The 12437-nt window shown below is 43.1% G+C and overlaps 1 non-coding gene across 1 annotated transcript; it reads right to left on the minus strand.

Annotated features, from left to right (window-relative positions):
• Positions 1 to 8717: 8717 nt before the first annotated feature.
• On the minus strand, positions 8718 to 8834 carry TRNAL-CAA (transfer RNA leucine (anticodon CAA)). Its single transcript has 2 exons — positions 8797 to 8834; positions 8718 to 8752 (listed from the first exon to the last, which is right to left on the minus strand). It is a non-coding gene; the product is annotated as a tRNA-Leu (tRNA).
• Positions 8835 to 12437: the final 3603 nt, after the last annotated feature.

The raw sequence follows: 12437 nt of genomic DNA on the forward strand, positions 1-12437 counted from the left end.
ATCGATTTGGGGAGTTTTAGTTACAATGGCAGACTCATTTCGTACTTTCAGACAGATTACAGTTGAGGAGATTTTATTATTATAGCAGGCAACTTCCCTACCACCAGTCAAAATTGAGTTGTGCAGTTATCATTATAATGACAGGCCCTTTTTACTGCTGCCAGCCAGCTTACTGCCAGTCACACAGAATTAGTGAGTTTCCATGAAAATAGCAGGCCACTATGCCTAATGCTAGTCATATTTTAGATTGGAACATTTGTTTATAATAGCGGACACCCTGGCCTAGAGCCAAACACAATAGGGTAGGGGACTTTCGAACAAAACTGCATGATCCCTTGCCTTCTGCAAGACAAATCGAGAAGTGAATTATTCATTAAAATGGTAGGCCCTCCTTACTAATGCCATTTACACAGAAGTTTCCTACTGCCAGCAGTCAAAGTCAGTGTAGGGAGTACTGATTACAATAGCAGTCACACCCTTTCTCGATCGCTACAAATCGACATCAATGAATATATATAGATGGAAATACGAAAGTATATGCATGTTTACAATATTGCAGACCTTCATTTACAGATTAACTGCTGCTAAACGGTACGTCATATTGACAAAGGATTGTACCGTAAGGCGCAGTATTTAGCGATCTAAATGGCTGGTCCTATGATATTTTCTCGCATCTCATCTATTCATGGGTCTGATTGAGTCAGAAACGTTGAATAGGTTGAAGTTTGTGTAAGATTATCTTACATTGCATTACTTTTCGGATAATTATGTGACATAGCATTTGGCTCACATATGGGTACTGGGTGGGCCAATGTTCGTGTATAGTTTGATCATACTATTTTTCCTGTAAGTGATTGAAAGTATGAATTATATAGGTAAAGAGACCAAATTTACTTAAAATCGAGAAACAGAGACGAATCTAACGTATAAGCGATACAGATACGACAAAAAGTCATAAGACCAAGGTTGAAGATCACTCTTAATTCAACGAAGATTGTGTCATCCGTTATGTGATAGGACTTCCCGTTTATCCCATGAAATACCTCGAAACGAAGGTCTGCACAATCATTAAAATTGCTTCCATATTTCGATATTCTTCGGGGATAAAAATGAAAAAATAAAGATCTGTCAAGTTTTTCGTTCTTTACAGGCTGAAACGTATAATTTTACCAAATTTCAATTTTCTTGCTTGTCTGGCAGATTATGCTGCAATCTGGATTTTGAGTGAGGGGGTAAAAATTATGATTTTCAGGAAATTAAACCAAAAAATATGCAGACGATCATTATTACCCCTCAAACGGGTATCTGTACGAAAATTTCACCAAAATAGTCAATGTACAGGCACACACAGTCGTTACGATTTTATTTATATAGATAGATAAGGAATCTGCTCCATGTACAACACATTTTGGCTACGTCCGCTGGACTTAACATGCAAAACCAACCGTTCATGATATCTCACTTATTAATCCTCCTGTCGAAAAATTCCCATGAGAACAAAAGTTTTAGAAATGGATTTCCATTAAGGATTGTAGATTTCGATTAATTTCGGATGTGCATTTTTTTTTGCTAGGGGCTTTACGTCGCACCGACACAGATAGGTCTTATGGCGACTGTGCATATTTTGAGGAAGTGCAAAATCATGGTTCCGGTTTCGGATAAACCCTCAGTAAATTTAGGTAATCAGAAATAATATTGGCCCTAAAACATACACAAGGACAGGTGGAGTCTAAATATCAAGTATGGTAGAAATATATTAAGTAGTTTTCAAGTTATAAAAACTCATACAATCAAACCAACAAACAGACACCAAAGTTAAGAAATATGCAGATGGTCATTATTACAACTGAAACGGATAACTGTATGGAAATTCCGCCAAAATAGCCAATGTATAGACAGACGGTCTTTGCGATTATATTTATATAGATGACAGATAAGCATGGGCACGTTTGAAAGTGCAAACCTCAGTTCGAGATTTACTGCTCCTAAACGGTACATCATACCAACAAACGGTTTGCACCATCAGACGTCCCTTTCATCGCTCTACATGTTCGGTGTTAAAACATTTTCTCGTATCTAACATATATATGGGTTCGATTGAGTTTCGATATTTGAATGGGGTGAAATTTGGGTACATCTTCATCATTTTACATTATTTTTCACATACTTATGTGGAAGCTAGAATCATGAAATGGGTTTCGCGTATAGCCATTGGTCGTGTCAATGTGCGTGCCAAATTCGATGACTCTACCTTTCCTATAAGTGTGTCAAACTAAGTAATACACGTGTAAAAAGCATAAAATTTACGAACCATCGAAATATACAGCCAAATCTACCCTATAAGGGAGAGAGAGGGATACGACAAAATATCACAGGACAAAAGTTGTAGATCACTCGAAATTGAACGGAGAGGGTGCCATCCGTTTTGTGATAGGACTTACCGTTTAGCAGCGAAATACCTCGAAACGAAGGTCTGCGCCGTCATTAAATTGCCTATATTTCGATATTATTCGGCATAAAAAGTGAAATATTTAAAGCTTGGAAGTTTTCCGTAGGTTACTGGTTAAAACGTATCAGTTTGCTTAATTTCAATTTTTCAGCTCGTGTGGCAGATTGTGAGGCAATCTTGATTTTGGGCGAGTGGGGGGGGGGGGGGGTAAAATTTAGGACTTCCAGGAAACTATAGCTAAAAAATATGCAGGTGGTCATTACCCCTTAAACGGAAAGCTGTACGAAAATTTCGCCAAAATAGTCAATACACAGACACACGGTCGTTACGATATGATTTATCTAGATAGATAAGGAATCTGCTCCACGAATAACACCTTTTGGGCTATGTCCGCTAGACTTAGCCTGAAAACCGACCTTTCATGTTATCTCCCTTATTAATCCTCCCGTTGAAAAATGCATATGAGAAAAAGACATTGGAATTGGATTCCCAAACAGTTTGATCGATTTCCAGTCAGGTTGGTCTTGTACTTTATATATTGTGGGAGAGTAAAAATCACCATTTCGGTCCCCTATAAAACCCCAGTCCATTCCGGGAATTTGAAATGGTATAAACCTTAAAACCTACCCTTGGAGGGGTAGATGCTAAATATAAAGTTTGGTTCAAATATCTCAGTAGTTTTCAAGTTGTAAGAAATACGCTTTACGCGCACCCGCTCTTGCGTTAAGTCCGGTGGGACTTGTACCGAAAAACGGTCCGTTAATGATATCTCCGTTATTAATCCTGGTATCGAAATGATGCACATGAGAAAAATGGTTTAGAAATTAATTTCCATTAAGGCAGGTAGATTTCCATTAAGTTTGGTTGTGTATATTTTGAGGGAGTGCAAAATCACGGTTTCGGTTTCGTATAAACCCCCAATCAGTTCAGGGATTTAGAAACAATATGCCCTAAAACCTACCCATTTAGTTCAGGAATTTAGAAACAATATTTGCCCTAAAACCTACCCAAGGACAGGTGGGCTAAATATGAAGTTTGGTGGGAATATATCCAGTAGTTTTCAAGTTATAGAAAGACAAACAGACCAACAGACAAACAAACAAAGAAACAAACAAACAAACTAACTAACAGACACCAAGGAACCTACCCTTGGACAGATGGATGCTATATATAAAATTTGGTTCAAATATCTTCAGTAGTTTTCAAGTTGTAAGTAATACGCTTTACACGCACCCGATATTGCGTTAAGTCCGCTGGGATTTGTACCGAAAAACGGTCCGTTAATGATATCTCCCTTATTAAATCCTGTTATCGAAATGATGCACATGTGAAAAGAATGTTTAGAAATAAATTTTCATTAAGTTCCGTTGTGTATACTTTGAGGGAGTGCAAAATCACGGTTTCGGTTTCGTAAAAATCCCCGCGCAGTTCAGGGATTTTGAAACGATTTTTGCGCTAAAACCTATCCAAGGACTGGTGGATTCTAAATATGAAGTTTGGTGGAAATATATCCAGTAGTTTTCAAGTTATAGAAGGACAGACAAACAGACAAACAGACAAACAAACAGACAAACAGACACCAAAGCTAAAAATAATGCAGATGGTCATTATTACACCTGAAACGGATAACTGTACGGAAATTTTGCCCAAATAATCAATGTACAGACACATGGTCGTTACGATTTTATTTATATAGAAGAAGATAGAAGACACCATCACTTGAATAAATACCATACAATTACAATACACTTAAAAACACCTCATCACCTCGCTACCTCTCTTATCCATCATATAATACACATGCATACACCATCACTTGAATCTAACCATCATTATGTATTTACCGACCCACACATTCTTCCAACCTCCCTTAACGCTTCTATTCCAGGCCACATTTACTTTAACCATTACAATACACATACAGACACCATAACTTGAATAAATACCATCTAAACTTCGCCACCTCTCTTATCACCAATACCATTTAAACTTCGCTACCTCTCTTATCATCCGTCCATCATCATCACCTTTCATACTTAACACTTCAATTCCAGTCCTCATTTACTTTACAATTACAATCATCTGAACTTAGCTACCTCTCTTATTAACCATCCATCGAACTCCACAATCCATACATCTTATACCTAAAGACACCATCACTTAAATAAATACCATTAAACCTCGCTACCTCTCTTGTATTCTAGGTCACATTTACTTCAACAATTACAATACACATACAGACACCATTACTTGAGTAAATACCATCTAAACTTCGCTACCTCCCTTATCATCCATCATAACACAAGCAAACCACGTTACTTACTACTGTTACTTGTCTTTTTACTTCTCGTAATTATTCCTTCTTCCATTTTTCTCTTTTTACCCCACAACTCCTTCAAACTCAAGCTTCTCCCTTTAGCCACGGCACTTCTTACTTCTGCTTCCTCCCTCAAACCGTTATTTTGGCTCTGATTATGTCCACTTGTCATCCCCTGTGTTTCTTCTTCCATCTTCTCTTCCTGCATCCTGCTTTCTTCTCTAACGCTGACTTCCGTCACTACTTCGTTCATTAATTTCCTGACTTCTTCCATCCTCCTTGCATTTACTCTTTCCTCAGCTCTTTTCACGATCGCTTCCAAGGAACCCCTTCTGCTCGGTGCTCCTCCCTTGATAATATGCACATCAGCCCTGCTAGTTTCTTCTTGCCTCGAACTCTCAGCCCTGCTAGTTTCTCCTTGCCTCAAACTCTCATCCATTGATTTCAGTTTCGACACTGTCCACTTTCGGGTCCAATTCCTGTCGCTCACCACCAGTATCTGGCCACTAATATATACTCTCAACCCCTGAATTTTAGCTTTCACTAAATGTTTCTTAAGAATTTTGAAATTCATACTCTCTTCTCTTCCGAAATCCCTCTTAACTCCAATTTTCTCACTCTGTAGATTACCAGCGTTCCTTGTCACTATAACTGCCATCAATGAAGATAGCAGCGACACTTTTATGGGCCTTTGCCCTCCCACCTTGCCAACTCTCTCCACTGTCTACATCGACCTCACTGAAATTAATTTTCATTTTCTTTTGTATGACATCTACCACTTTGTAAATAATGTCACTTTAGATTCTGCCTTTTCTTCCTCCACCCCGTAAATAAATATGGATTTCTTCTTACGCTCCTGTCTGCAGACTGCTATTTCTTTCTTCAGATTTACCACCTCCTATTCCATATTTTTCATTTTCTCCCTTAGTGACACCAGTTCTTTCTCGTTGCCTTCCATCATTGCCTTCGTATTTTTCATGTAATACTGGATCCACTGTCTCGTATTTTCGTGCTCCCGGACTTGCTCCTGAAGCACCTTTTTTAATTGCTCAAACGGACATAACTCCTGTGCTACCTCTTATACCACTTTCCTCATAACTTCTACCTCTACACAGCTCATCCTATCTATCTCCTTGCCGCCCACTTGACTCTACCGCTTCCCCACTCCTATACCACTCTCCTCGGTAGATAGCAAGCTCAAACATTGCCACACCTTCCGGAGCCTTGTTTTTGTAATATATACACTGTCTATTCGTTGTATGCATTACTATTATTTTCGTAATACTCACTGTTGATACGGGATTTGAAATAAATTTTTGTGTGTGACCAGAGTCCAGATTTGTGTCCGAATGAAATTAATATTGAAATCGTGTCAGGAGTGGGATTCGAACCCATGCCGTCATAGAGGACCAGAACTCTTCAGACCTGTTTTACTCAGGTAAGAATTATCCTTGAATCTGGCGCCTAAGTCCGCTCGGACATTTTGACACAGATGCGCAAACTTCTTCAAGATCCACTAATATTCTTCTACTCGCTGCTGCGAAATTTTGTTACTTTATGAAGACGACATTAAGGCCTTTTGCCCTCAAGCGCATCACAGAGTAATGAATTGGTTATGGATATAATTATGTATTCCGTGTACGAAAGTGCTGAATTAACCCCTAAGGATCAATGGTAGTTTAGTAATGCTACACCCGAGACCAGTAACACTAAACCAATTAAATTAAAAATAGGCCTAATTCAGTTTTCAGTTCAATTTGGGATATTAATACGGGGTTTCTCAACCTCTTTGGTATAGTAGAATGAGGAAGGAAAGAAAATAACTATCACAAGTAAATTTTTACAAATTACTGGAATGTGCAATATTATCAACTCTTCTATTAGAGCCACCTGAAGAAACTCATGGGATTTCGTCATCTCAATCTGAAGTCATCAGAACTAGCCTTTTATTGTCGTGTCTTAACCTATTTCTTCTTCCACATAAACTGCTTATCCAAGGTTGGTTTTTCCCCCGGACTAAGGCAGGGATCCCAACTCTACTGCTTCCAGGGCAGTGTCCTGGAGCGTAAGACATTGGGTTGGGCGATACAACTGGGGAGGGTGACCTGTGCCTCGCCCAAGGGCCTCACTAGTTATGATGAACAGGGGCCTTGGTGGGAAGGAAGCGGCCGTGGCGTTAAGTAAGGTACAATCATGACAATTTCCTGGAAGAGAAGGGGAAAACCACTTCCTTGATATAATGACACCGAGCTCGGTAGCTGCAGTCGCTTAAGTGCGGTCAGTATCCAGTATTCGGGAGATACAGGTTCGAACCCCACTGTCGGCAGCCCTGAAAATGGTTTTCCGTGGTTTCCCATTTTCACACCAGGCAAATGCTGGGGCTGTACCTTCATTAAGGCCACGACCGCTTCCTTCCCACTCCTAGCCCTTTCCTGTCCCATCGTCGCCATAAGACCTATCTGTGTCGGTGCGACGTAAAGCAACTAGCAAAAAAAAAAAAAAAAAAAAAGATATGACGACACATTTGCATTCCACTAAAAAGACGGCATAACAAATATATTTCCTTAAGAATGACGTAATTAATCTCAATATATATTTTCGAATCTTTAGATTGCCTTTTGATTGTGACATAAACATAATTTTCTCGACAGACATTTTTGTGGTCGACAATACGTGCACACCGAAAGTTCATCCTTTACGAATAAGACCCCGTCAACCAAGAAAGTGCTCGAATGACCGTTGTCCTCTGTCGGCTCGATATTGACTAGTCATACACTTCCTAAACCTTCCTCGGTAGATAGCAAGCTCAACCAAAGCCACACTTTCCGGAGCCTTCTTTTTGTAATATATACACTGTCTATTCGTAATATGCATTACTACGATTTTCGTAATGCGCCTCTATGGTGTAGTGGTTGGCGTTTTTAGCTGCCACCCCCAGGGGCCCGGGTTCGATTCCCGGCTCTGCCACGAAATTTGGAAAGTGGTACGAGGACTTTAACGGGGTCCACTCAGCCTCGGGAGGTCAACTGAGTAGAGGGGGGTTCGATTCACTCCTCAGCCATCCTGGAAGTGGTTTTCCGTGGTTTCCCACTTAAGGCCACGGCCACGGCCGCTTCCTTCCCTCTACCTTGTCTATCCCTTCCAAACTTGCCATCCCCCACAAGCCCCTGTTCAGCATAGCACGTGAGGCCGCCTGGGCGAGGTACTGGTCATCCTCCCCAGTTGTATACGCCGACCCAGAGTCTGAAGTTCCAGGACACTGCCCTTGAGGCGGTAGAGATGGGATCCGTCGCTGAGTCCGAGGGAAAAACCGACCCTGGAGGGTAAGCAGATTAAGAACGAACTATTTTCGTAATACTCACTGTTGATATCATCATCATCATCATCATCATCATCATCTGTTTACCCTCCAGGTTCGGCTTTTCCCTCGGACTCAGCGAGGGATCCCACCTCTACCGCCTCAAGGGCAGTGTCCTGGAGCTTCAGACTCTTGGTCGGGGATACAACTGGGGAGAATGACCAGTACCTCGCCCAGGCGGCCTCACCTGCTATGCTGAACAGGGTCCTTGTGGAGGGATGGGAAGATTGGAAGGGATAGGCAAGGAAGAGGGAAGGAAGCGGCCGTGGCCTTAAGTTAGGTACCATCCCGGCATTCGCCCGGAGGAGAAGTGGGAAACCACGGAAAACCACTTCCAGGATGGCTGAGGTGGGAATCGAACCCACCTCTACTCCGTTGACCTGCCGAGGCTGAGTGGACCCCGTTCCAGCCCTCGTACCACTTTTCAAATTTCGTGGTAGAGCCGGGAATCGAACCCGGACCTCCGGGGGTGGCAGCTAATCACACCAACCACTACACCACAGAGGCGGCACTGTTGATATGGGATTTGAAATAAATTTTTGTGTGCGACCAAAGTCCAGGTTTGTGTCCGAATGAACTTAATATAAAAATCCTGTCCGGAGTGGGAATCGAACCCACGCCATCAGAGAGGACCAGAATTCTTCAGACCTGTTTTACCCAGCAAGGCTTAGGCTTGAGTCAGGCGCCTTGGACCGCTCGGCCATCCTGACACAGATATGCAAACTTCTTCAAGATCCACTGGTATTTTCCTATTCGCTGCTGCGACATTCTTTTTGCTTGATGAAGATGTCATGAATGGCTTTTACATGCAATCGCATCACAGAGTACTGAATTGGTTATGGATATAATTATGTATTCCGTGTACGATGTTGCTGTAAGACCCCGTAATGATGATCAACGGTAGTTTGGTAATGCTGCCTGAGAAACCAGTAAAACAGAACCGGTTAAATTAATAAATAGGCTTAACTGAGCAATTCAGTTCAATTTGAGATATTAATACGAGGTTTCTTCACCTCTGTGGTGTAGTGGAATGACGAAGGAAAGAAAGTTACTAAACACAAGTAAATTTTCACAAATTTGAAGAGACTCGTGGTATTTCTTCATCTTAATCTGAAGTCATCAGAACCAGCATTATCTTGTCGTATCTTAACCTATTTCTTCTTCTATCTAAACTGCTTGTCCAAGGGTGGTTTTTCCCCTCGGACTCAGCGAGGGATCCCAACTCTACTGTTTCGAGGGCAGTGTCCTGGAGCGTAAGACATTGGGTCGGACGATACAACTGTGGAAGGTGATCTGTGCCTCGCCCAGGAGGCCTCACCATCCCCTCTCCAAACTCCGAATGTGGACTCTGACCACACAAAACACCCACAAAAATTATTTTTCGGCCGGGTAGCGCCACAACTTTAACTCCGCACCCGGCCGATGTAAAAAAGCAAAATAGGCCTGACACCAAGAGGAAGTCGGCCTCCCCTACAAGTATACCATCTCTCTCGGTTATAATGACCCAGCGATCCTAGTAGAAGGCGTAATTACGAAACTCCGTCCGACCGGCGTTTACTCCGCCATCAGATCAATAGGAAACGGTGTTCCCCTAAGGGAAATCATCCTATTCTACCCATCACTGGAAGACTTTGGGAAGGCGTTGGAAAATGGTATCTGTTTCCGAGGAATGCAGTACCCAATAGAAGAGACCTCAGCAAAGCGGCTTGCCAAAATAATGTTAGAACAGCATCAACAGCCGCTCCCTCCCTCCACCTCCCTAACCACGACAACAACTACCACCACCACCACCAATACTACTACCTCCATTCAAGCGAACTCCTACGTTCCTACTACCATCACCGTAACAACCCACCCCTCTCCTCTGATAACTTACCGACCCCCACCACCCCCAGTCCATGACCAACAGGAAGAACCAAATACAACACTGCCACCACCACGCAGCCAGAACAACACATTCAGATGTGTCGCCTGTGGCGTAGAACCAAGCCTACCAATCACAGCAATACTCCAAGAGCGCCAGCCGGCAGGACGTCCGGTGCTGAGAGCCTTCCGAATACGTAACGACGACGGTCCAGCGTACCTAGTACGACTGCACTTGCCTACACCCGAAGACGTCCAACGATTAATAAACCATGGAGTAGCCTACATCTCAATGGACGCCACCACCGGATTGAACCTTCCTGCTCACCTCCCTAAACCCCAATCGATCTAACTTACCCCACCACAGAACACGCTCCGGGCCAGCACCCACTATTCTACCACCAAGTCCACACTCCCGTCTACCACCACCGCCACCCAACAACTATCCACCACCACCACCTAGAAACCTCCCACCACCCCAACCCAGTAACCGCACACTACACCCTCCTCCGCCTAACTTCCTAAACCTGTTTACCTCCCTAGTAAACTTTTCTTCCTTGTACCACGTCCTAGCACTCCATCTCCTATCACAACCCAGCGAAAACCCTCAGTATGTACCCTGGTTATAAAAACACTATGTACTTTGCACAAAACACTATGTATCTTGTAAAAACACTTTGTATCTTGCATATGTAAACACATGTATGTACTTCTCATTAATAAAGCAAAACAGAAAAGCACTGCCTTAGCCAAGAGGCCACATCCGCTAACATCCCCAATAAACAAAACACAGTAGATTTTCCTTTTCCAAGTCGAAGAAATCCCCAAACACCGCCCAATGTCCTGGCCAGAGAGATGGCGTAACCTTCTAGGTGGTGGGCCCACTCCCTTCGGGAAGGGGAATGACCAATTTCCCCTTCGCGCCTGGAGGCCTCACTAGCTATGATGAACAGCGAATTGGTGGGCAGGAAGCGGCCGTGGCCTTAAGTAAGGTACAATCCCGATAATTCCCAGGAGGAGATGGGGAAAAACACGGAAAACTAATTCTTTGGTATAATGACACATTTGTATCCCACTAATATGACGGCATAACAATATATTTCATTATGAATGACGTAATTATTCTCAAAATATAGACTGACTGACAGAGCAAATGCAACACCAAGGAGGAGTGGTTCGAAAGGGATGAAAGTTGGGGAAAAAACAGAGACGGCACGGACGAATAATTGATGTTTATTTCAAACCGATATGCAGGTTACACAATGCGCACGGCATCGACTCAGTAGGATGTAGGACCACCGCGAGCGGCGATGCACGCAGAAACACGTCGAGGTCCAGAGTCAATAAGAGTGCGGATGGTGTCCTGAGGGATGGTTCTCCATTCTCTGTCAACCATTTGCCACAGTTGGTCGTCCGTACGAGGCTGGGGCAGAGTTTGCAAACGGCGTCCAATGAGATCCCACACGTGTTCGATTGGTGAGAGATCCGGAGAGTACGCTGGCCACGGAAGCATCTGTGCACCTCGTAGAGCCTGTTGGGAGATGCGAGCAGTGTGTGGGCGTGCATTATCCTGCTGAAACAGAGCATTGGGCAGCCCTTGAAGGTACGGGAGTGCCACCGGCCGCAGCACATGCTGCATGTAGCGGTGGGTATTTAACGTGCCTTGAATACGCACTAGAGGTGACGTGGAATCATACGCAATAGCGCCCCAAACCATGATGCCGCGTTGTCTAGCGGTAGGGCGCTCCACAGTTATAGGTCGGCCGCTCGTTCTTGGCCGGTCACTTGCGCGCGGGAACAATAGAGCGAGTATAGAAGATCATGTGACTTATCACGTGACTTACCCATTCCAGTCTTCGGGCACCCTTCGCCCCGCTCGTGTGTCCGTCCGTCGCCATGCTGCAGGCTGTATAAGAAGCGGTCAGAGCAAAGCAAAGCAAAGCAAACCAACGTTCCGTTCACGCGAAATCTTTATACACATTATTCTTTACACTAAAAGATTCACATCGCTAGTAGGCATTACTGTACGTTCCAGTTAACTAAAAAAGAATAATATAATTCTAACTCTCTACTGAGGTAAAGTACTAATACTAATATTCACAGGAGCTAATAGTGCAGGGTTTAATTCAGTTCCTCTACACCTGACATCGCTGTGTCTTCACTGTCTCCTGATTCTATGTTCTCTTCTGATTCACTGTCACCGTCACTGTCACTAATGTCACTACTGCCATTAACTGTGAACGCTATTCTTTCAATAGCATCTTCGATTAGTCCTTCCCGTGCATAATATTCTAATTCATTTTCCTCTGTGCGACGGCAAACCTTTCCCCATTCCTCTTCTCCGATTTCTGATAATCTTTCCCTGCACAAAGCGATAACATCGTCCATTTTAAAAGTGGTGTTCCTATTTCCTACTCATTGTTTCACGTCAGCCCATATCATTTCTATGG

The sequence above is a fragment of the Anabrus simplex genome, chromosome 3, assembly GCF_040414725.1.
Source record: "Anabrus simplex isolate iqAnaSimp1 chromosome 3, ASM4041472v1, whole genome shotgun sequence".
NCBI classification, from domain to species: domain Eukaryota; kingdom Metazoa; phylum Arthropoda; class Insecta; order Orthoptera; family Tettigoniidae; genus Anabrus; species Anabrus simplex.